Source organism: Vombatus ursinus, unplaced genomic scaffold (genome assembly GCF_900497805.2).
Source record: "Vombatus ursinus unplaced genomic scaffold, bare-nosed wombat genome assembly UNPS02014770.1, whole genome shotgun sequence".
Classification (NCBI taxonomy): Eukaryota; Metazoa; Chordata; class Mammalia; order Diprotodontia; family Vombatidae; genus Vombatus; species Vombatus ursinus.
In genome coordinates this window covers 32,038,728-32,060,624 of record NW_020954548.1, presented here as the reverse complement: position 1 = coordinate 32,060,624, position 21,897 = coordinate 32,038,728, and the positions used below count along the sequence as shown (strand labels likewise).

The 21,897-nt window shown below is 45.2% G+C and overlaps 1 protein-coding gene across 2 annotated transcripts in view; it reads right to left on the bottom strand.

The window, feature by feature from the left end:
- Positions 1-21,897, bottom strand: part of SBK1 (SH3 domain binding kinase 1) — a 117,547-nt gene that overhangs the window by 43,664 nt on the left and 51,986 nt on the right. Inside the window, exon 1 of one of the 2 annotated variants that reach the window (XM_027863123.1) lies at positions 10,622-10,698. The exons of the other annotated variant lie outside the window; for it this stretch is intronic. The gene's annotated coding sequence lies outside the window, so the exon portion shown is untranslated. Of the gene's footprint in view, positions 1-10,621; positions 10,699-21,897 lie in introns of those variants that run through there. 2 annotated transcript variants of the gene reach the window in all.

Below are 21,897 nucleotides of genomic sequence, written 5' to 3'. Positions count from 1 at the left end.
AAAAAAAAAAAAAAAAAAAAAAAAAAAGGAAAAATAATCAGAGGCAGGATTTGAAACCAGGTTTAGGCTGATTATAAATCCATTACTCTGTTTTGATGTTGTTGTTTTTTGCTTTATGGTGAGGCAATCGGGGTCTTGCCCAGGGTCACACAGCTAGTAAGTATCAAGTATCTATGGCTGGATTTGAACTCAGGTCCTCCTGACCACCTACCTGCCCCCAAGCCATTATCTATCCACCATACCCTGGCTTCTCATATCATGAATCCCTTCAACTTCCAAAATCTTCAGTTCTCTGATTACGTACAAGAGGAGGTAAGACGTCTTGAACTCCCAGCATTACCTCCGAGATCCTGAACTCTGAAATTCCTCAGTCACAATTCCTACCTTTCTATCGCTTTCTTCTTGCTTCTGAGCCTGCCGCTTACCCTCATTATGACATTCTGTCCCTCAGTCTTTCCCTGTTCTCTCAATTCATCGTCCTTGTTCTGACTTAATTGCCCTTCACTTATAGCTTTGAATGCCATTTCAACAAGATAGAGAATGGCCTTCCATTCTCAAATCTCTGACTCCCACCCCATTAAGACCCAACACTTCACAACTCCTCTGCTCTGATTCTTGAGCCACCCAGCACTATGGGCAGAAGTCACAAAATTGATAGGTTCCATTACAAATTCACACTAATCTGCATTGTTATCACTACATTGAAATCCTTCCTTTAATTTTTGACTCCTACCATGCCCCCTCTAAGCAGCTTTCCTTTCTTTGAATAGCCAACTTCACCTCCACTCCTTCTGTCTTAGCAAATTTCTTTGTCTCCTTCATTGAGAAGACAGCCTATTCCTTATAAACTTCTCCAGCTCTCCTCCTCCACACCTCAAAACCTCTCTGTGTCTTTCTTTACCTTTCTTCTTCATCTGTTCTTTGGTCTCAGAGAATGGGTTGGCTCTCCTTGCCAAGGTTAACCCCTCCGTTTCTGCCCTTAATCTGATCCCCTTCTGTCTTCTGTAGGGTCTCACTCCAGCTCACCATCTTTGGTCTTTCCTAAATCTCTACTGGTTTTCTGCCCCTCCCCCACCTCAATCTAGAAACATGAATCGGTTTCTCCTCACCAAAAAACACATACCTACAAAAACTTTTGTAGACCTTGTAAGCCTCCTCTTTCTTTCTATTCTAACTATTATAATTCTAGAAAGGGTAGTCTACATTCACTATCATAACTTAGTTGCCACTAACCATTCAATCCTCAATCCTTTCATGCCAGTTTCTGACTCTCTCACTTTACTTTTTTTGTCCTGTGTCTCTAATGACAACTGCCAAAGCCAGTGGACTTTTCTCAGTCTTCATCTTCCTTGATCTTCCTTGCAGATCTGTGAAACTAACCACTTCCTTTCTTGATGCTGTCTTCTCCCCTAGCTTCCATGGCACTCTCTTCCTGGCTCTCCTCCTACCTATCTGACTACTCCTTCTCTGTCCTCTTTGCTGATCTGTCTTTGATGACACAGTATAAAGAGTATGGAAAGACTCATGATGGAAATTGCTATCTACATCCAGAGAAAGAACTGTGGAGTCTGAATGCAGATGGAAGCATACTATTTGCTCTCTTTCTCCTTTGTTGTTTTGTTTTATTGCTTCATTCTCATGGTTCCTCCCATTAGTTCTAATTGTTCTCTACATCATGACTAATGGGAAAATATGCTTAATATTGGGGGAGAGGAGTGGGAGGGGGAGAAAATTTAAAATTAAAAATCTTATGGAAGTAAATGTTGAAAACTAAAAATAAATAAATTAATTATAAAAAAAGGAAAGAAAAAAAAAGAGTACCAGATTTGAAGTCAGCCCACCTGAGTTCAAATCCTGACTCTGTTTTTTATTGGTAACTTATGTTATCTTTCCTGATCTATAAAATGAGTTGTTAGGTGAATGATCTTTTAGGTTCTTCCTAGCTCTAAATCCTATGATCCTATGTTAGAGGTAAGTATAGATATAAGTATGGATGTCCCCCACGGCTCTGCCCTCAGGCATCTTCCTTCCTTTATGCACACTCTCTCAACTGGCAATCTCATCCATTCATATAGCTTTGATGATCACTTCCATATAGGTGACTCTCATCCATTCAACAAACATTTACTGAATACCTCCAATGTTCTAGGCAAAGGGGAAATAGTCCCTGCTCTCAAGAAGCTTACACTGTACTGAAGGGATATATACCCAGACAAGTAAATACAAATCATATACAAAGTAATTAATGGGGAATGAGGGATAGAAGCAACCACCTGGGGAATGAGGAAGGGTCTAGTGTCAGAGGTGGTACTTGAGCTGAAGGGAGCTTGAAGGGAGCTGGGGATCCCAAGAGAGATATGTGGAGGGAGACCATTCCAGGTATGCATGGCAAGGTATAGTCTGTGTAAAGGCAAGGATGGGGGAGATGTAGGGGAAAAGGCCATTTTGGGGCTGGAACATAGAATGTATGAGGGAGAATAATGGGAAATCACTCTAGGATAGGTTGGATTCAGATTGCAGAGGTCTTTAAATCTCAGTCTGTATTTTAGCCCAATGGCAAAAAGGAAGTCACTGAAGCTTCTTGAGAAGGTGGGGCACCACACAGTCAGACTTATGTCTTATTAATATTCATTTGGCAGTTGTATGCCAAATTGATATATCCAGCCCCAATCCCTCCCCCAAGTGCCTGCTCCACATTTCCTACTGCCTTCTGCATACCTTCATCTGGATGTCCCACCAATTCCTCACACTTAACATGTCTAAGCCAAAAACCTCCTCACTCTAACTTCCCATTTGCTGTTGACAACACCACCAGTTTTCTGTCACTTGGACGTGAAATGTCTTTGACTCTTCTCTGTCCTGCACTATCCACATCTGGTCAGCCACCTCAGCTTTCTGATTGTGCCTCCATGATCTTCTGAAATCATCCTCTCCTCTTCACTTGACCTGCTGCTACCCTATTTTCTCTATTATGCCAGGCCCTCATTATCTCTGGTCTAGAAAAGTGATTTAGCTTCCTAAGTGATGCCTGCTTTCCAGCTTCTCCCCTCTCTGATCCATCCTTCACATAACTGTATTGTATTTCATCTTGGTATCCTCAGTACCTGGCACACCTCAGGAGGACCTAAATCATGCTTGACCTCTGAGGAAACTGTACCTCAGATGGGAACAAAGCCCTTTCTGAGCAGTCCCTGGGATCCAATACCAATTGCTCTCTTCCCTACCTTTCTACTTGACTTTATTTCACAGTTTTACTAGCTAGCATGTCAAAGATAGGTGATCTTGCCCTCTTTGTTGCCCAAGTTTCTCCATCTAAGGTTTTACTGGCTTTCCTTTGGAGATAATCTCAAGGATGGATTACTGGGTTAGGGAGAAGACTTTGTGTGGGACCTTGACTCTTCACTAGGTGTGACCATGAGCAGGTCACAACTTGTTTGAGCCTCTGTTTATCAAATCTGTGGAATCGGGAGAACATTTCCTTTATGGGAAAGTGCTTTAGAAAGCATAAGGTACGAGGCAAACATGAAACACTAGCATTGTAGACAGAAACTGCTGTACCTAGAATCAGGAAAACCTAGATTCAAATCCTGCCTTTGATCTACTAGTGTGGCTGGGCAAATCATTTAATCTCATGTGCCTGAAGCAATATCCTTGGATTTACTGTCCAAGGTCTCTTCCAACTGTAAGTTTTTAGGAAGCTTTGGTACAACTACTAAATCATAAACAGGTCACAATCTACACTGGTGAAAGGAATTCCCACACCCAGGAGTTTTCCTCCATTTTCCTGAAATATCCCAAATGGCCCCCTTCTTTATGATTAACGACAAAAAATCAACAGCTCTCTAGTCTCTCTGCCAGAAAGCAGGTGAGATGGCCTTGGCTGAAGAGGGATACTGGAAGCTCCAGATAGCTGATTTTGATTTCAGCCGTCTTTCCAGTATCATTTTTGCTTTTGCCTCAGGTAGACCTTAGACCCTGAAGCATCAGACTCACTGATCCCACCCTAGATGTACCCCTCATTGCCACTCATCTGGACTTCAAAGTCTTCTAAGAGGCTCCTCTACCTTCAGTTCTTCCTACATACCACTGACAAACTTTTCTTCCTTATGTCTGGCTCTGATACATCACCCCTCTGTTCAAACCCCTTGACTGCCTCCCCTCACCCATGAAGGATCAAAGCCCTCTTTCATCTGGCTCCAACCTACTTTTCTGGCCATATTTCACACTATTCGCCATCACAAACTCTAGGCTTGGCCATGGTGGACTATTTACCATCTTCCTGTGTGCTTCTCTGACTCTAAGACTTTGGTGGCAAGATTCTCTGTTCCTAGAACGACTCCGATGGCCCATCTCTACCTGCTAAATTTCTTCTCATCTTTCAAAATCTGTTTAAAATATCACTTTGTCTCGGAAGCCTTCCGAGATCTACTGAATCAGTAAGGATCCCACTTCATTCACGATGTCTTCAACACTTCCTTGCCCCTCTCTTACTCACTTATTATGTATCCTACTTCCTAGCTGTGTAAATATAAGCAAATGGCTTACATTGTTACCCCATCTGCACCTGTGCTTTAACCCTGTAACAACAAAGGCATGAATTTAATAAGAAGAGATTGTGTTTCATAGCTGTAGTTATCTGTGTACATATTAAATCCCTTTAGTAGACTAGGCTCCAGGGGGTTGAGACTTTGTCATATCTAAGCTCTATATCTCTGCACTGGGACACAGTAGGAGCTTAATAACTGTTTATTTACATTTTTAAAAATATGTCCTTTATATTCAATGTGTCCCCAGCTCCAACCCATACTGTTTTTTTCAAGTCCCTCCTCTTGACTCGACAGCACTTCGCACTGGTGGCCAAGTGTTTTTTTCTTGGATACTCCCTTGGTTTTTGAGCCACTGTTCTCCCTTAGTTCTACTCTGATTTGTCTGCTCCTTGTCAGCTTCATCATCCATGCAACACAACCAATACTCCAACTGAGGCTCTCTTCTTTTCTCTCTCTCTCTCTCTTTTTTTGGTGAGGCAATCGGGGTTAAGTGACTTGCCCAGGGTCACACAGCTAGTAAGTATCATGTGTCTGAGGCCAGTTTTGAACTAAGGTCCTCCTGACTCCAGGGCCAGAGTTCTATCCATCTTTTCTCTCTTTATACCCTCTCTTGCCTCGATTATCACTATGTAATAATAATAATAGTTGGCATTTATATAGTGCTTTGAGGTTTGCAAAGTGCTTTTCATATATTATTTCATTTTATCCTCACAAAAGCCTTAAAAGGTAGATGCTATTATTATTCTCTTTTTATAGATGAGGAAACTGAGGCTCAGGAGACTGAGATCTTCCAGATTCCAAGTCCAGTGCTCTGTCTATGGCACCTAGCTGTCTCTATGACATCTATGTATATGACTTTCAGATCTATACATCCAGCCCTGGTATTCCAGCTGAAGCTGAAATGGCGATAATCCTTGGATCTGGAGAGGATGCTACCTGTCAAAAAGTCCCTCTGAAGCTCTAGTTTCATTGTTCATAGTATTCTGTTGGGACATCTCCAACCAGATAACTAAAATAAAACTCGCATTTCCTCCTATATCCATCCCTCCTCCAAATGTGCTAGTTTCTGTTTCGAGCCCCACCATTCTCCCAGTCATGCAGGTTTGCAACTGGAGTCACTCTTAACTCTTCTCTCTCCTTGAACTCCCTGTCATCTTATCTAATCAATTGCCAAGTCTTAGGTTCTGCCTCTCTCACATCCGTTCTCTTTTCTCCACTCACACGGTCACTACCTATATTATTCCCGCATCACTCTTTGCCTGGATGATTGCCATCAGCTTCCTAATTGGATTCCCCACTTCCAGCCTCTCCTTTCTCTAATCTATACTCTCTGCGTCTGACAGAAGAATCTTCCTATAGCACAAATCTGACCATTCTGTTCCCTACTCAAGGACCTGCAATGGCTTTTAACTGCCTTTTAGAATAAAATACCAAGTCCTCAGCTCGGCCCTTTGCAATCTGGCTCCAGGCCACCATTTCAGGCTTATTGTAAAGGATCCCACTTCATATACTCTACATTCTAGCCACACTGGCCCACTTGCTGTTCCCGCAGCTCCTCATTCCATTTCTCACCTCCTTGGCTTCCCTCAAGGTTTAGCTCATGTGTTGCTTCCTATGGGAAGCCTTTCCTGATCTCTCTGGCAGTTGGGTTCTCTCTCTTCTTCAGTGATCAGGTATGTTTACACGTTGTGTCCCTCAGTAGAAAACAAGCTCCTTAGGGGCAGGGACTGTTTTTCTTTTGTCATTGTTTCCTCAGAATCTAGCTAAGTGTCTCATATGTAAGCCATTCATTAAGTGACTTTTAGATGACACTGTACTCTAGGGATACACAAAGACTTATCATTCTGTCTGTCTGTCCATTCTTATCTCACACAGAATATCAGAACTGGAAGGTTTCTTAGAGGTCATCTAATCCAACTCCATCTTACAGATGAAGACATTGATGATCATGGAAGTGACTTTCCCAGGGCCAGTAGCCAAGAACCTTGGTTTCCTCACTGCTGACTTATGGCTCTTTCTACTGCCTCTAACTTCATATTCTAATAGGCATATCCAGTGGAATAAACAGTACTTGAAAAAGTTACCAAAGGTTGGAAATTCACATGTATCACAGACTAGCTGGGGTTTGAAGAAATTCAGGCTAACACTTGGCCCCTCAGGATAAAAAAAAATCTAAAGGTAATTCTATTTTAGAAATAACTGCTAAGGGGAAAAAAGTGGATGAGCACACATTTACATTCATTTACTCAAAACACATACAGCTCTCTCACATGTACACAACATACACACACTTCCTTCCCACCTTCCTTCATTATGCCACCCAATCAAACTAATGATTGTGTGAATGACCCCAGGGCTGGGAGATAGGACACCTGGGTTCTGATTTCCTACTAATTAGCCACAATCCTCCTCTGCCCATATTGATGTGGAGATTGGAGCATGTACATGAAAAACACTTTGTAAACCTTAAAATGCTATATAAATGGCAGCTATTTTAAAATTATTACATTGAAAGGGTTAGACTAGATGATCTCTAAGGTTTTATCCAACTATAAAATTTTGAGAGTGTAAGAGTTCTAAATATGTTCAACTTTTTTTGGGGGGGGTATTCAAATATCTAGTCCCTGGCTTCAAGGAGCTTATACTATTTAGATGGAGGGTTAAGATATGCATACAGGAAAAATTACTAACACAAATTAATAAATGAATCAAAATGAGTGTGGTTGACAAGTACTAGAGGAGGGAGAGCTCATTTTGAGTTGAAATAATCAAGGAAGGCTTCATGGAAGAGGTAGAATTTGAGTTGGCCCTTGAAGGAGGGAAATAATTCAGACAGGAAGGGATAAGACATTCCAGGGAAAATCTTTAACCAGAAGAGAAGTCAGGTAAGGGCATGATGTAGTCAGGGGACAGAGAGGGAGCTGGCTTTGGCTGGACTATGAGGTCAAATGTACTGGGAGGCAAGATAAGGTGGTGCCAGATTCTAGAAGACTTTGAATGCCAGGCTAAAGAGTTTATACTTTATCCTGTAGGCCACTGAAGCACTCTGAACTGGGACTGTATTATTTCTTCCACCCTATGAAAGAACTGTTCAGGGCTCCTCTCTCTTAGCTTGTCTTCTGAGGAATTTGGGCCTTCCAGGCCCAGACACCAGTCATTGGAAGACTGGAGCTGTCATGAACTCACTGGGAACCACACACACAAGACTCAGGGATCATATTCACTGATACACAGAGGCACATCCAGGGAACTTAGGGGCCTCCAGAGCAGAATGACCAGAGGGAGAAAATGCTAACACTGGGAATTCGTGGACTTTCTTCACATAGGTTCCTCCTTCATCCTCCTCTTACTTCCTAGATTATCTGTGCTGTTGTCTCAGGTTCACAAATGGAGAGGTGCAAGCACAGAGGGGCTTAGTTACCCAAGGTCACACAGTAAATAGAGGTCTGGTATCACAGCTGAAGCTGAAATGGCGATAATCCTTGGATCAGGAGAGGATGCTACCTGTCAAAAAGTCCCTCTGAGAAAAGATTCGAGTGGGTTCATATACACTCTTTTTATAACTTCCACACCCCCTTCCATTCCCACTTCCTAAGGCTTTTGGGAAAGAGGCTCAGATACCCCCTGAAGCTAGCCAAGACACAGCACCCTTGGAAAAATGCAGTAGTCTACTGAGCAATTCTTGACAGGAATCATAGCTTTGGAAGACATCTTATAGAACACAGAATATTAAGAGCTGGAAAGAAGTAATGTAGGGCAACTGAGAAGGGGAAGTTTTTTGTCCAAGGTCATAAGAAATAATGGACAATAGAAGTCAGGAGACTTAATTTCTAGTCCCAACTCTGTGCGATCCTATGTGATCATCAAATAGAATTTGGCTGTCTACCATGTACAAGGTGTTGCCTCCGCGGGCCTCATTTTTTCATCTGTAAAGTGAAAACAGTGATATCTCACTGGGGTATGAGATTCAAATAGGAGAATAAATGTGCAAGTGTAGACAGAAATACAATGTGAGGTCTCATCAAAGATATGGGAAGCAGCTTGGTGCAGTGATGGAAGGAAGGCCGAATCTGGAGTTGGTTCGAATCCTAGCTTTGATGCTAATTATCTGGGTGACCTTGGGCAAATGACTTCTCTCTGAGCATCTTCGTGTAAAGTGAGAAGGTTGGACTAGATGAACCCTAAGGCCCCTTCCAGTCTTTAATCTATGTTCCTAGTACCATTCTGGAAACACTGTTCTCTAAGGACTCTCTGATCTCAGGGGCAACTATACCCATCCTTATCCCCATTGCAAGATGAAGTTAACTATGAGGCCACCAGCCTAATAAAGCAGAAAAACCTATTCCTTCCAGGCCAGCACTCTGTTTCCCTCTTAGTTTACATAACATATAGAAGGGGTTGGAGTTGGCAGTTGGGAAAGAGTCACTAGATGTTTATTTCCATTTAAATACAAAACTTCCAGGGACCCAGGGTTCTCAGGACCGTTCTTATCCTGTCATGAATCCTCTCTCCCTCTCAAGAAGTATGGAAGATTAAAAGAGGCCATCTGAGCCCCAGCTTGGAAGGAACACACATGGAACTGTTGAGGCTTAGGAAGAATCAGAGCTTCCCTCCTCCTCCAAAACAAAACAAAACATGCCCCCCTCAAACCCCACATTCACTGGGGGAAAGAGTCATATGTACCCAGAACCGAAATAGCTTAGGGCATTCAGATAACTTCTTTCTTTTATCTCTGCAAAGGAAAGAATCACTGTACCATTTACATCTTATTGGATGAGCCTTTCTAGGAAAGTAAACACGGTGGAAAAGCAGAGGTCTTTGGGATTGGATGGTTGGACTGGGGAGTGGGAAGGGGGGATCCCAGGAAAGGTTCTCTTAGAATTTCCTGAACAAAGCTTCCCACTACACTCACAGAGCTAACAGGCTAGATGCTCCATTGTTCTTGCAGATCAAATGAGGGCATGGATTTCCGGGAGTCTATCTGTCCTTTCCAAAGGGCAGCACCCATGGAACTGAATAGTCCAAAAGGACAGCACCACCAGCAGTCCAGGTTTGTTCCACCGAACCGAAGCCTCAAGGGCTGGGGGTAGGTAGAACTCGAGGCAATTCCTTTTTTGAGAACAATACCCTATTAAAGCATTTCATCTCATTTGCCTCTCACAACTCGGTGATGTCCGAAGTTCAAGCATATGGTCCCGTTATTATGTCCCTCTCACGAGTGAGGAAACCGAGGTAAAGTGCCTTGCCCAGGGTCACATAGCTAACATGTGACAGGACCTAGATTGGAAGCCGGGTCTCCTGGCTCCCAATAAGGTGTTTTTTTCACTACACAAACCCCTCCAACATCTCTTTTTACAGGGTGGATCTGGTTGGGGAATCGGTGCTTTTGGTGACTCTTCCTTCTCCCTTCTGCTCCCCACCCCCCAAGTCGGGGTCAGCACAGCAGGAGCTCAAAGAAGACAAGGGGGGGAAGGCCAGAAAGGGGGTATCGAGAGGAAGCTCCTCCCTCCTCCCCCTCCTTTCTGCAGGATTTGAAGCGCCCCCCGAAGGAGGGGGGATCCCCCCCATCATCTCTTCTTCCAGCCCTCTCCCCAGCACAGTGTGCCCCCTCCCGCGGAGAAGAAAGAGGGAGCGGGCAGGAACCTTGGCCGAACAAGGATAAGGGGAGCCAGAGGGCAGGAGGGGGCGGCGGCTGCTGGGTTGAGCCGAGACACAAAGAGATGTCCTTCAGCCGAGTCCAGGCTGCCTGGTGATGCAAGGAAGAGGAAGGGGAGAGGAACAGGGAGAAAGAGGGGAGCGTGATGGCAGCTGGGGCAAGGTGACAACCCCGTCCACTTCCCCATTACCCCCTCTCGCTCACCTGCAGGCTGTTCACCCTGGAGCCCTAGGGAGGGGGGTTCCTCCTCACTCCCCGCCCGAGGTGCTCTATGGGCAGGTGCGTCCCCCAGGGAGGGGGCGCGGCGGTTGCCCTTTCTCCCCCCCTTTCCCGCTACCCCAGGGGAGGGTGGGGACACAATGGCCTCGGGGGAAGGGGAGCCCAGGTAGCGTGGGGCGGGGGTGCGGGAGCGTCTTACCTGAGCAGAAGCTGCAGAAAGCGGCGCCGAACGGTGGAACGGTCCGGGGCGCCAAGCCTTCAGCCCCGGCCCGTCTGCCAGCCCGCCGGCCGGCTGAGGTCCGGGGTCCGGCGTTCGGGTCCGGGGCTGGGAGACAGGATCTCAGGGCGCCTCGGCCATTTGCGCCGGTTTCTGGCTGGGGAGGGGGCGCGCTGGGGCTGGCTCTGTGCCCTGGCCCCCGGAGAGCTGGAGGGTCCGGGCGCAGATCTCCGGGAGCTGGGGGCAGCGGCGGCTCCTTAAATGCGCGCCACGGGAAGGAGGAGGAGTAGGAGAACGAGGAGGTCAGGGGCTGGGTGCCCCTTCGGCTTCCCCTCGGCCGAGCGGGGCTCCCCAGCGGGGTGGCCCCGCTGCCCGAGCTGCCCAGGGTGGCCCCAACCGCTCAGTTCCATCCCAGCATCGCCCAGCCCCGGGCGGGGCTACCTCGGCCCCAGCCCGGCCCCGGCCCGCCCCGCCCCACCGCACACCTGCCCCGCGCTCTGGGGAAGCTCAGGTCCGGGCGCGAGCCCGACAGCCCTTCCCTTTCACCGCCCAGGGGCAAAGATTGTCCCCTCTCCCGGTCCGCCTGGGCGCCCTCCGCGCCTGGCCTCTCTGCCGCCGCCGCCGCCGCCGCCTCCCACCGTCCCAGCCTGCCCGCCCGCCCGCCTGCCTGCCTGCCTGCCTGCCGCCTGTCTCCACCTCTCGGGTGCGCCAGCAGCCTGCTGGGTCCTAGAGACCGTTCTACGCTCCCTTCCCCCCCAACACAAACACACCTTTTACCCCACACGGTTTCTAGGTCAAAGCCCAAGGGGGCTAGTAGTAACGAGGTTAGTACAGTCTTGAATCATAGAACCCTAGAAAGGTCATATGGTCCACTCTTTTGTCTCCTTGTGTGTCCGAGCTACCTCAGTTAAGAAACCTTGAAAAGGGAGTCGTCAAGCTGTTGAGGGAGGGTGGTTAAAACTCCTCTCCCAGGACCCTCACCCAAAACATTTCCCCAGGCTGCTGTTGATGGTGATGAGACCAGGGATAAGGGCAACCCCTATATCTTTGACGGTGTCTTCGAGGCCAGGGTACCACTGTAAAGGGTTGCTGCCGGAGAACAATGTGGTTGAACTGGGTTAATTGGAACTGGGCTGAAGTGAAGACAGCCAGCTGCCCCCAAAGCCCAGATTCTAGGCCCCACAGGAATCTGTGCAGGGAGAAGACAGCCCTGAGCTAAGACTGCTTCTGAACCAATTCGGTGGGGGTGGAGGTGGGGGTAGCAGTGAGGACATAGCCCCTATCTGCAATGCAAAGGCTAGGGCTTTGTTAGGGGCGGTCTATGAGCATTACTGCCTTTAGCAATGTGCACCATCTATGCGACCTTGGATAAGTCATTAGATCTCTTTGGGTATCCCTTTCCCATCTGTAAAATGAAAGTGGATTAAGAGCCCTTCCTGCTCGAAATCCAATATTCCAATATCAGAGCTATAGAAGGTACCTCAGCAATGATCTCATCCAAAACTGTTATTTTACAGATGAGGAAACTGAGACCCACAAAAAGTTAAAACCTGTAGTCTGTTTTCTAAAGTTTCTTCTAGCTGTTATTCTATGAGGGGAGAGGGAGTAAAGGGGGAAATGGAAAGAGAACCAGAAAAATGAAGGCATGCCACAGCAGTAGGAATATTAGACAGACCTCTGGCTCAAGGTCTTTTGGAGAATGCCCTGTGTCTCCAGCAAGCTGTTTCTCCCCAGGACCAGAGGAGGTAGCCACCTGGGTGGTGTGATTAAGGGCCCTGAGAAAGGACTTCTGTCCAAAAATATCTTCCCCATCCTCCTGTCACAGTGCCTGAAATCCCATTAGCTACTCCCTTGGATTCAACTAAAGAAGGGCTCACTTAAATTGCTAATATATTTGCACTGGGGAGGGTAACAGTAAGTAGATTGGTAGCAGAAAGAACACTCCTGGCCCAGGAGTCAGACTAGCCCAGGAGTCAGAAAACCTCCATTTTAGTCCCAGCTCTGTCACTAATTATCAGTTTGACTTTGGGAAAGTCACTTAACCTCTATGGGGTTCAGCTCTCACTTGGTGAAACAAGAGGGTTGGACTAGATCAGAGATTCTTAACTTTTTTGATGTTGTGTACCCCTCTGGTAGTCTGGTGAAGTCTATGGACCCTTGGTCAGAACAATGTCTTTAAAGCAAATAATGAAATACATAGGATTGCAAAGGAAGACAAATATATTGAGACAGTTATCAAAATACTAAAAGTTCTAAGTTTACGTACCCCCTGCAATCTATACACAGACCCCCATCCTCCAACCCTAGGTGGAGAACACTTGAACTAGATGATCTCTGTTTTACATGCATTATCTTGTTTTACTCTCATAAGAACCTTTCATGATAGGTGCTATTATCCCTATTTTGTAGATGAGGCTAAGTGCCTTGCCAGGGGCACATGGCTAGTTTGTATTAAAGCAGACTTTGGAGACAGGTCTTTATGACTACAAGTCCAGAATGCTGTTCACTAAGCTACACTGTTTTCATCTTGTTATCTCAGTTACCTCTTCTTTAAAATGAGGGGTTTAGGCTAGTTGATCTCTGAGGTTGCTTGTGGGGCTGCCACTCTGAGTCTATGAGCTACTCATTCTCTCTTCTCAAATATGAAAGTTGATGTTTCTCCCTTCACTTTCTCCAGGCAGTTTTTTTTTCCTTTTTGGTGAGGTAATCGGGGTTAAGTGACTTGTCCAGTGTCACACAGCTAGTAAGTTCCAAGTGTCAGAGGTGGGATTTGAACTCAGTTCCTCCTGACTCCAAGGCCAGAGCTCTATCTACTGCACCACCTAGCTGCCCCTATCTCCAGGTAGTTTTGAGATTCAAAGGGTCACCTTGGCCTGAAACACAATTGGGCCAATTCCTATGGGTTGTAATAGGAAGTAGAATTAGAACTAGAAAGTACCTTAGAGATCAGATCCTAGCCCATTCCAACACTCTTGTTTTATGGATGAGGAGCCTGTCCAGAGAAGTGACCTGCCCTGAATCACAGAGCTGGTAAGTTAAGGGAATTTGGGATTAGAACCTAGTAGAACCTAGAAACTAGATTGTCTTACTCCCAAAAAAGCTCTCTTCTTATGTCCAAAAGGAGAAAGATGACAGCAGGAAGGGACGCAGCCCAACCTACCCATCTTGGAGATCATGGACTAAGTACTGACTCTCGGTCTCCTTCTGCATTCAAGTGCCTGCCCTGCCCCCTCCCCCCAGGGCTCTAGGCTTATCCCTTTCTCCCCCATTCTTCCCCTCCGCACTACTCAAGGTACAGAGAAGTTAGGTTGAACTCAGGGTGTTGTACGCTGCCCTCTGGGCCAGCCAGCCCCATCTCGGAGGGCAGAATGAGACTCCATTCAGAAGGTTAAGATATCACATGACAGCCCTAGATGCCTGTAGATGGAGGTCAAGGGGGTGTGGTGTTCCTTGGAGCTGACCAGGCAGCTTAAAAGACTACAGACTCAAACCGCCTCCGGCCTCTTTCTCTTAAACTGCCTCCCCAATCATTTCTTTTCTCTCCTCTGCCCTTTTCTTTACTGCCAGGATCTTCCCACTCCATATGACCCCAAGGCACCATCAGGAGATTCCTAACTACAATTCCACGCCCTAGAGTTTGCTAGTAACCCTAGCATGGAGAGAATCCTGAGCCCCACCCACAACTTTGCTCTGACCTAATTGGAGCTTAGACAGGCTCAAACAGGTCCAAGGGGCCTGTATCCTAATATCCCCCAGCCCAACCACTGTCAGGGATTTTTAGAGTCAGTGCCCCTACCCTAGAGCAGGCAATGAAGTCCTTGTGGGCAAAGGCTCAGTGCTGGGAGCAAGGGCAGGAGGGCAAGGCTGGCGTGGGGGAAAGGTAGTTATCAAGGAAACAGAAGGAGCTAGGGGGTCAGGGAGAGGAGGTCTGAGTGCTGCCATTAAGTGTTTCCTGAAGTGGGAAAGGAGGGAGCATCTTCTTTGGGCCTCTTCCTATACTTCCTGGGATTATCCTCAGGGAATTACTGGTTTTGAGGAAAGATGCTACATCTTAAATTTTGACAAGTCTCCCAAGCTCACCCTTTTCAATAGACCATAGTTCCTTGTGGTTGTTCAGTCATATCCTACTCTTTTTTTTTTTTTGGCTGGGCAATGGGGTTAAGTGACTTGCCCAGGGTCACACAGCTAGTAACTTTAATGCAGATATGAGATTACAGATATCATACTTGTTGGCAATTGCAGGTACATGTCTACAGTGAGTCTAGCTTTTTCCAGATTAGGTGACAAATCTTTATTTTAGCAATTTCTTAGGGCTGGAGGCCTCTGTCTAGTCCTAGCCTCCCAGGAAGTCTACCTCCTCTTGCCAGCTCCCTTGTTCCTAACTCTCGCTCAAAAAGAGGTCTTGGCTAGAAAGTTGCCCAGTCACTGGGGACAGAAGTCACTCCCCAAGTCTGATCTTTGCCCAGATCAGGCCAACCTGTCCCTAACTCTCTAATCCTACCCCTCACCCTCTTTAATCTCCAACCTTTCCAGAGATCATTGACCTAACTCTCTTGTCTTAACTTATTCCTGTTCTCTGTCTTGGTCCCACTTTGCCTTTCATCTCTTAAGAATAAGACTAAGCATAAGAATGATGATGATAGGTCACAATTTATATATTGTATCCATTGGGGTTACAAAATGCTTAATATACATTATCTCATTAGAACCTCACAACAGCAATGTGAGGTGGACAGAACATTGAATTTTATTCCCATTTTGCAGAAGAAGCTGAATTGCACAGGTGGGACTAGAATCCAGATCTCCTGACTTCTTTGTCTCCCTCGGAATAAATATGTATATTCTATTCTATTTGGTACAAATGTGTGTGTATTTATAATATACATGTTGTCTCTACTAATAGGATATTAGCTCCTTGAGGGCAGAAGTTGTTTCACTTTGTTTCCCAGCACAGTAATCGACACATAGTAAGTTATTAACAAATGCTTGTTAATTGTTTAATACATACAAAAGCATACATATGATAAAATGAGAAACTGTGGATGATTGCTAGCTTGTGATGAGATCCCAGCTCAACGGAAATCTTGAAATATGAAACATAAGTACATTAACACAGTACTGTGCTAGACTGATACAAAGGTAGAAAATGATTTAATCTCTACCTTCAGGGAGTTGACAGTCTAGTAATTCCTTCTTTATTTCATATACTTCACCAATCATAGAAGAACCTTAGGCACATAGACCATACACACAGGAAAATCATAGCCATGGCATTTGGGCTAAAGATGGCATGCAAATGTGTAGCTGGTGGCAAGATGACTGAAGATGTGAAGGGAGGCAGGTACATGGGGATAGGAATGGGGCAGTCTACCAGCCTACCTTTTCCCCTCCTTCCATGAGTTGAAGGATCCATTTACACCCTTATTCCCCCCTGCTGGGAACTTAAGCTTTAGGAAATGTTCTTAGCTTTGCACTTAACCCCACCTCTGGGGATAGACTTAGCCTAATTTATTTGGTGGGTTCCCTCTGTGTGCACATGTGCACGGAAAACTGCCAACTTCCTCTTCCTCTCCAAGCCAATGAGTGAATGAAGACTTGGCATGCCACTTGGAGAAAGTTGCCAATCCCTGGCAAAGGCGACATAGACACATATATCACACGCTTGATAGGGGCACCTCCTCAGGAAAAATGTTCTAACCCCCACACTCTGTTCCCTCATCTTAGAAGAGGAAGGAGCCAGAGGAAATTTAGTTAGGACCTGGAAGGTGGTAATAGGAAACAAATGAAAAACCAGGAGCATAGGAGAAGAGCTCTGGGTTCCATACCTAAATTCTGTGACTCATCTACTAACTCATTGTGTGACTTTAGGCAAGCCACCTGACCTCAATGGACAATGGCATCCTCATCTTTAAAATGTGGGACAGAATATCTCTTTACATGGGCAGACTTCTTAACCTATAGCCTATTTTTTTTTCTTTTTTCTTTTAAGGGCTGTGTGAATTAGTCTGTGAAGATGCCTCATTCAGGGTGAGGAATGATTAGGATGGAAGATATGTGCTTGTATATATGGTGCAGTGGAAATAGGGTGCAGTGGAAAACAGTGCTGAACTTGGAGTCGCTTCTGATATTTCCTGGCTAAGTGACTTAACCTCTCTGAGTCTCAGTTTCCTTACTTGTAAAATGGAGATAATAATCCTGTGATATTTGCCACACAATTTCTCAAAGGACTCCATTGTTCATTGGGGTCAGGTAACTTGACCAAAACCACAGGGTTGTTGTTGTGAGAGTAAAATGAAATGAGTAGTAGTAGCACGTGGCAAGCATAAAGTGCCTTATAAAGGCCAGCTCTTGTGGCCCTGTGTTGCATACATGTGTGAGCATGGTGTCTGTAGCATGCATACCTGTGTGTGGAGACATGCATGTGTAAATACTGTTGTAATTTGTATGTGTGCACCTTCATTCATTCCAGATGTCATAGAAATAGTGCTGGCCTTGGAGTCAAGAAATCTGGGTTTCAACTTGACTCTTTCTCATTAGTTATGTGAACATGAGCAAATCACTTTGCCACTAAGAGACTCGGTAACCTCATCCATAAAGTGGGAATCATAATATCTATACTACCTGCTTCATGGGGTTATTGTGAGGAAGATGCTTCATAAATATTCAAGTTCTATAAAGGGGTCATCTGTTAATAATAAGCAGCAGCATTTACAGAACATTTAAAGGTTTTAGAAATGCTTTGCAAATGTTAACTTGTTTGATACTCACAATAACCCTGGGAGATAGGTGCAACTATTAGTTCCATTTTACAGATGGGAAAACAGACTCAGAGAGGTTAAGTGATTTGCAAAGAATGATACAGCTAGTAAGTGTCCAAGGCAGGATTCAAACTCATGTTCTCCTGATTTCAAATCTCATGCTCTATCCACTGAGTCACCTAGCTGCCCAGGTAATTATTCATTCATTCATTTTTCCTCTCTGGGCCATAATTTTTTCATCTATAAAACATGGGCATTGGACCAAGTGCTCTCTAAGGCTCTTTCTAAGGTGCTTTTTGGTTTTCTGTGACCTTCATGGATTTAGCAAGCATTTGCTATGCACTACGTCCTGTTGTAGTTTATATGTGTGCAGAGCCATGACTGGAAAGTCTTGTGCCTGAGGTGAATTCATTTGGGGTAAAGGATGGGCAGCACAGAAGATGGTCCACCTTGGGGCAGTTGTGCCAGAAAAGAGAGGGCATTTTCCAGAGAGTGTGGGCCAAGCTCACTGTGAGCTGGAATAATCAGGGAAGGCTTCGTGGAAGAGGTGGAATTTGAGTTGGATCTTGAAGGTGAGGTATGATTCAGATAGGTGGAGAGGAAGGGATGAAGCTTTCCAGTGAGGGAGGGATGTTAACTGTAAAAGATATCCAGAAAAAGCATGGTATATTCAGGGGACAATGAGTAAATTTGGGCTGGAGGAGGAGGAAGTAGCAGATGGGAGTACCAGGAAGGCCCCCATGATGAGACTCTGAAGGAAGGGGGGTTGGTCTGGCACTGGGGAAGGGAGCAGGAGCCATTAATAGCTATGGAGGCCAACAAAGGTCAGAGACTGGGTCAGAAGACAGTTACAGAGATATAGCATTGCCACCCAACATCTCTGCTCCCATATAGCCATCTTGGGACAAAACTCCAGTCATGTCATCCCAGATATAGCCCTATAAGTATGTGTTGTGTGTACCTTTGTGTAGGCAGGTGTGTATATACCTGGAATGTTCTTCATCCTCTCCTCTGTCTTTTGTCTTCCTTCACATTGTTGTTCAGTCATTTTTCAGTGGTATCCAACTCTTCACCACCCCATTTGGGGTTTTCTTGGCAAAAGTACTGGAGTGGTTTGCCATTTCCTTCTCCAGCTCATTTTACAGATGAGGAAACTGAGGCAAACAGGTTAAGTGACTTGCCCAGAGTCACACAGTTAGTAAGTATCTGAGGCCAGATTTGAACTCAAGAAGATGAGTCTTCCTGACTCTTCCATTGCCCATCCTTCAAGACTTGACTCAGATCTTACCTTCTGCAGGAAACCAAATCTCCTCTCGCCTCTGCTTCCCTCTCTTTCCCTCCTTTGACCTCCTTTTTTTTTCCTACCCCTTCCCTTTTGAGATTACTCTTTATTTATACTGTATAGATCTTATATTACACACTTATTTGCTTGTTGTCTTACTCATTAGGACATGAGCTCTGGGGGCAGCTAGATGGTACAGTGGATAGAGCATAGGCCATGGTATCAGAAGGGCCTGAGTTCAAATCTGACCTCAAACACTTGACACTTACTAGCTTTGTGACCCTGAAGTCACTTAACCCCATTGCCTAACAAAACGAATGTGAGCTCCTTGAGGACAGGGGATTGTGCCCTTTTTTGGGGGGGACAGTGCTTTTTATATCCCCAGTAGAGGCAGCTAGGTGGTTCAGTGGATAGGGTACCAGGCCTGGAATCAGGAAGACTCCTCTTCCTGAATTAAAAATCTGGGTTCGGACACTTTACTAGCTCTGTGACCCTGGACAAGTCACTCAACCCTGTTTGCCTCAGTTTCCTCATCTATAAAATGAGCTAGAGAAGGAAATAGAACTCCAGTATCACTCCAGCATCTTTGCCAAGAAAACCCCAAATGTAAAAAGAAACTAAAAAAGAAAAGAAAAGAAACCTCCCAATGGGGTAATGAAGAATCAGATGCCACCATAATGACTGAACAGCAACAATAAATATTCCCAGTGCTTAGCACAATGCCTGGCACTTTGTAGGACTTTAATAAACTCTTGTTGACACGTGCTTGGTGTTGGTTTGCCCTTTGGTTACGAAGCCACCCTGTAGGGAGCAGGTGGTTCATGTTGGACAGCAATAAATTGTAAATCCTTCCCAGTTCTCTCTGACAGCAGAGCGCCCTGAACGCTCCATCCATGAAGGCCAGTCCTCCTCCTTCCCTGAGAGGCCCTGAGGAGCAGGTCACCCGCATGCCCCTCCCAAGCCTTGGCCTTCTCCAGCAGCAGCGGGAGATCGTCTGCTGAAGACCCCAGTGGCCATTTCCATCTGCTGGCTCAGGGAGCAGCTGTGGCAGCCATCTTAGGGAATCCAGCCAGCTGCTGCATTGGGGGAGGAGGCACTGGACACTCCAGAGACAAGGAAGAGGCCACTTCTCTGTTCATCTCAGAACGGATGGATGCTAGAACCTTGCAGGAAAGTGCTCTGGGCCGTGTGCCCCAACTAGCTGGTTACTTATTAGGACTGATTGAGGGAGACTAGTCCAAATGGATGAGTTCTCACCCTTCTAGAATATTTTCTAAGACATGCAGTTTCATGCCTTTAAAGTACTTATAGTAACTGGAACTAGGCTAACAAAGTGTTGTCTAGTAGAATTCTCTAAGGTACTAGTCCTAATGAATAGATAAGCATGATTTGTAATGGGCAGATTCCCTGTTTCTATGGGACAGGGCTTATAAAATACTCGAAAACACTTGTTCCTTCCTTTCAGTAGGTTAAACATCCTTCCCTCCACCATCTGTTTATCTCTCTCTCTCTCTCTCTTTCTCTCTCTCTCTCTTTCTCTCCTGCTATACACACACACATAGCTACATATATATGTGTATACACAAATATGTATATATGTGACATTTGTATTATGTTTCATATATTCAATCAACAATTACTTATTAAATGCCACTATGTGTAAGACATGTTGGAATACAACAATAGAACCAGGAGAGTATTTGGAGAGGAGGTAGAAATCAGGGCAAGCTTCATGGATGAACATGTGACTTGAAGAAAGATGAGGATTATAAGAAGTAAAGTTAAGGAGAGGCTAAGTTCCAGAAATGGAGGGTAACTTGCCATTGGAGAAGGCTGCTAGGTTCTAGTGGATGGGACACTGATCTTGCCATCAGGGTAAAACCTGAGTTTGAATTCTTCCTATTATATTAACTGTGTGTGACCTTGGGCAAGTCACTTGACCTCTCCAAATTACATCTGTGTATTTCTCATCTGTAAAAAGGGAAAGGGTAATAATAGCTCTTGCCTCAGAGGGTTGTTACAAAGATCAAATTCGGTAATATTTGTAGAACACTTTGCAAACTTTAAAGCTGTACATAAATGGTAGCTATTGTTATGGAAGATAGAATGTTTCAAACAGCAATCATCCTTGTTTGGCTGGAATGCTGAGGACAGGAAGGGCAGTGATAGGAAATAAGGCTGGAAATGTAGGGTAGAGCCAGATAGTGAAGGACCTTAAGTACTAGGCTGAGGAGTTTGAATTTTATCCTGGAAGCAATAAGTTTTTGAGTACGGGAGTGACATGGTCAGATTTTGCTTTGGGGAGATTAATTTAGTATCTGTATTGAGAATAAATTGGAAAGGCTGGAGCCAGACTGTAAGGGATGTGTATGCCGAACTGCGGAGTCTGAATTTTATTTTGAAGGCAATGGGGAGTCATTGAGTCTTCTTGAGCAGAATAGTGACGTGGTCAACCTGGACTTTAAGAATATCAATCTAGATGTGGGGTGAAAGATACATTGCAAGGAAAGAAGCTGAATACCTTTAGGAAGCCTTTGCAATCATCCAGGGGAGGGGTGATGGGCACCTGGGCTAAGGTGTGTGTATAAGTAGACCAAAGGGGATGGGTGTGAGAGATGTTGAGGAAGTGGAATTAACAAGGCTTAGCAATTGATTGGATTCAGGAAATGTGAAAGAGTGAGAAGAGAATGGTTATTAGACTGGGTAACTAGAAGAATGGTGGTATCCAATGAGAGAAATAGGAATATAGAGGCAGGTTTAGAGAGTAAGGAAGTGAATTCTATTTTGAACATAATGTAATTGTAATGGAACGTTTATGTGGAAATATCAAGCAAGCAGTTGGAGATGTGGGACTGGAGTTTAGGAGAGAGATGGGGGCTGGAGATATAAATTTGGGAGTCATCTAGATATATAGACCCATGGGAACTGATGAGATCACCGAGAGAGGGTGGAGAAAGAAGAGATGAGAGCCTAGGATAAAGCCATGGGGTATACCCATGCATAGCATATAGGATATGGATGATAAACCTGTAAAGAAGACCAGGAAGGAATCAATCTGACAAGTAGGAAAAGAACCATGACAGAGCAGTGTCATGAAAACCCAGAGGAAAGAGGACCTAGGAGTGGAGTTGTCAAGAGGGTCAAATGCAGCAGAGGGGTCAAGAGGGTTAAGGACTAAAAAAAGGCCATTGGATTTAGCAATAAAGAGATCCACAGAA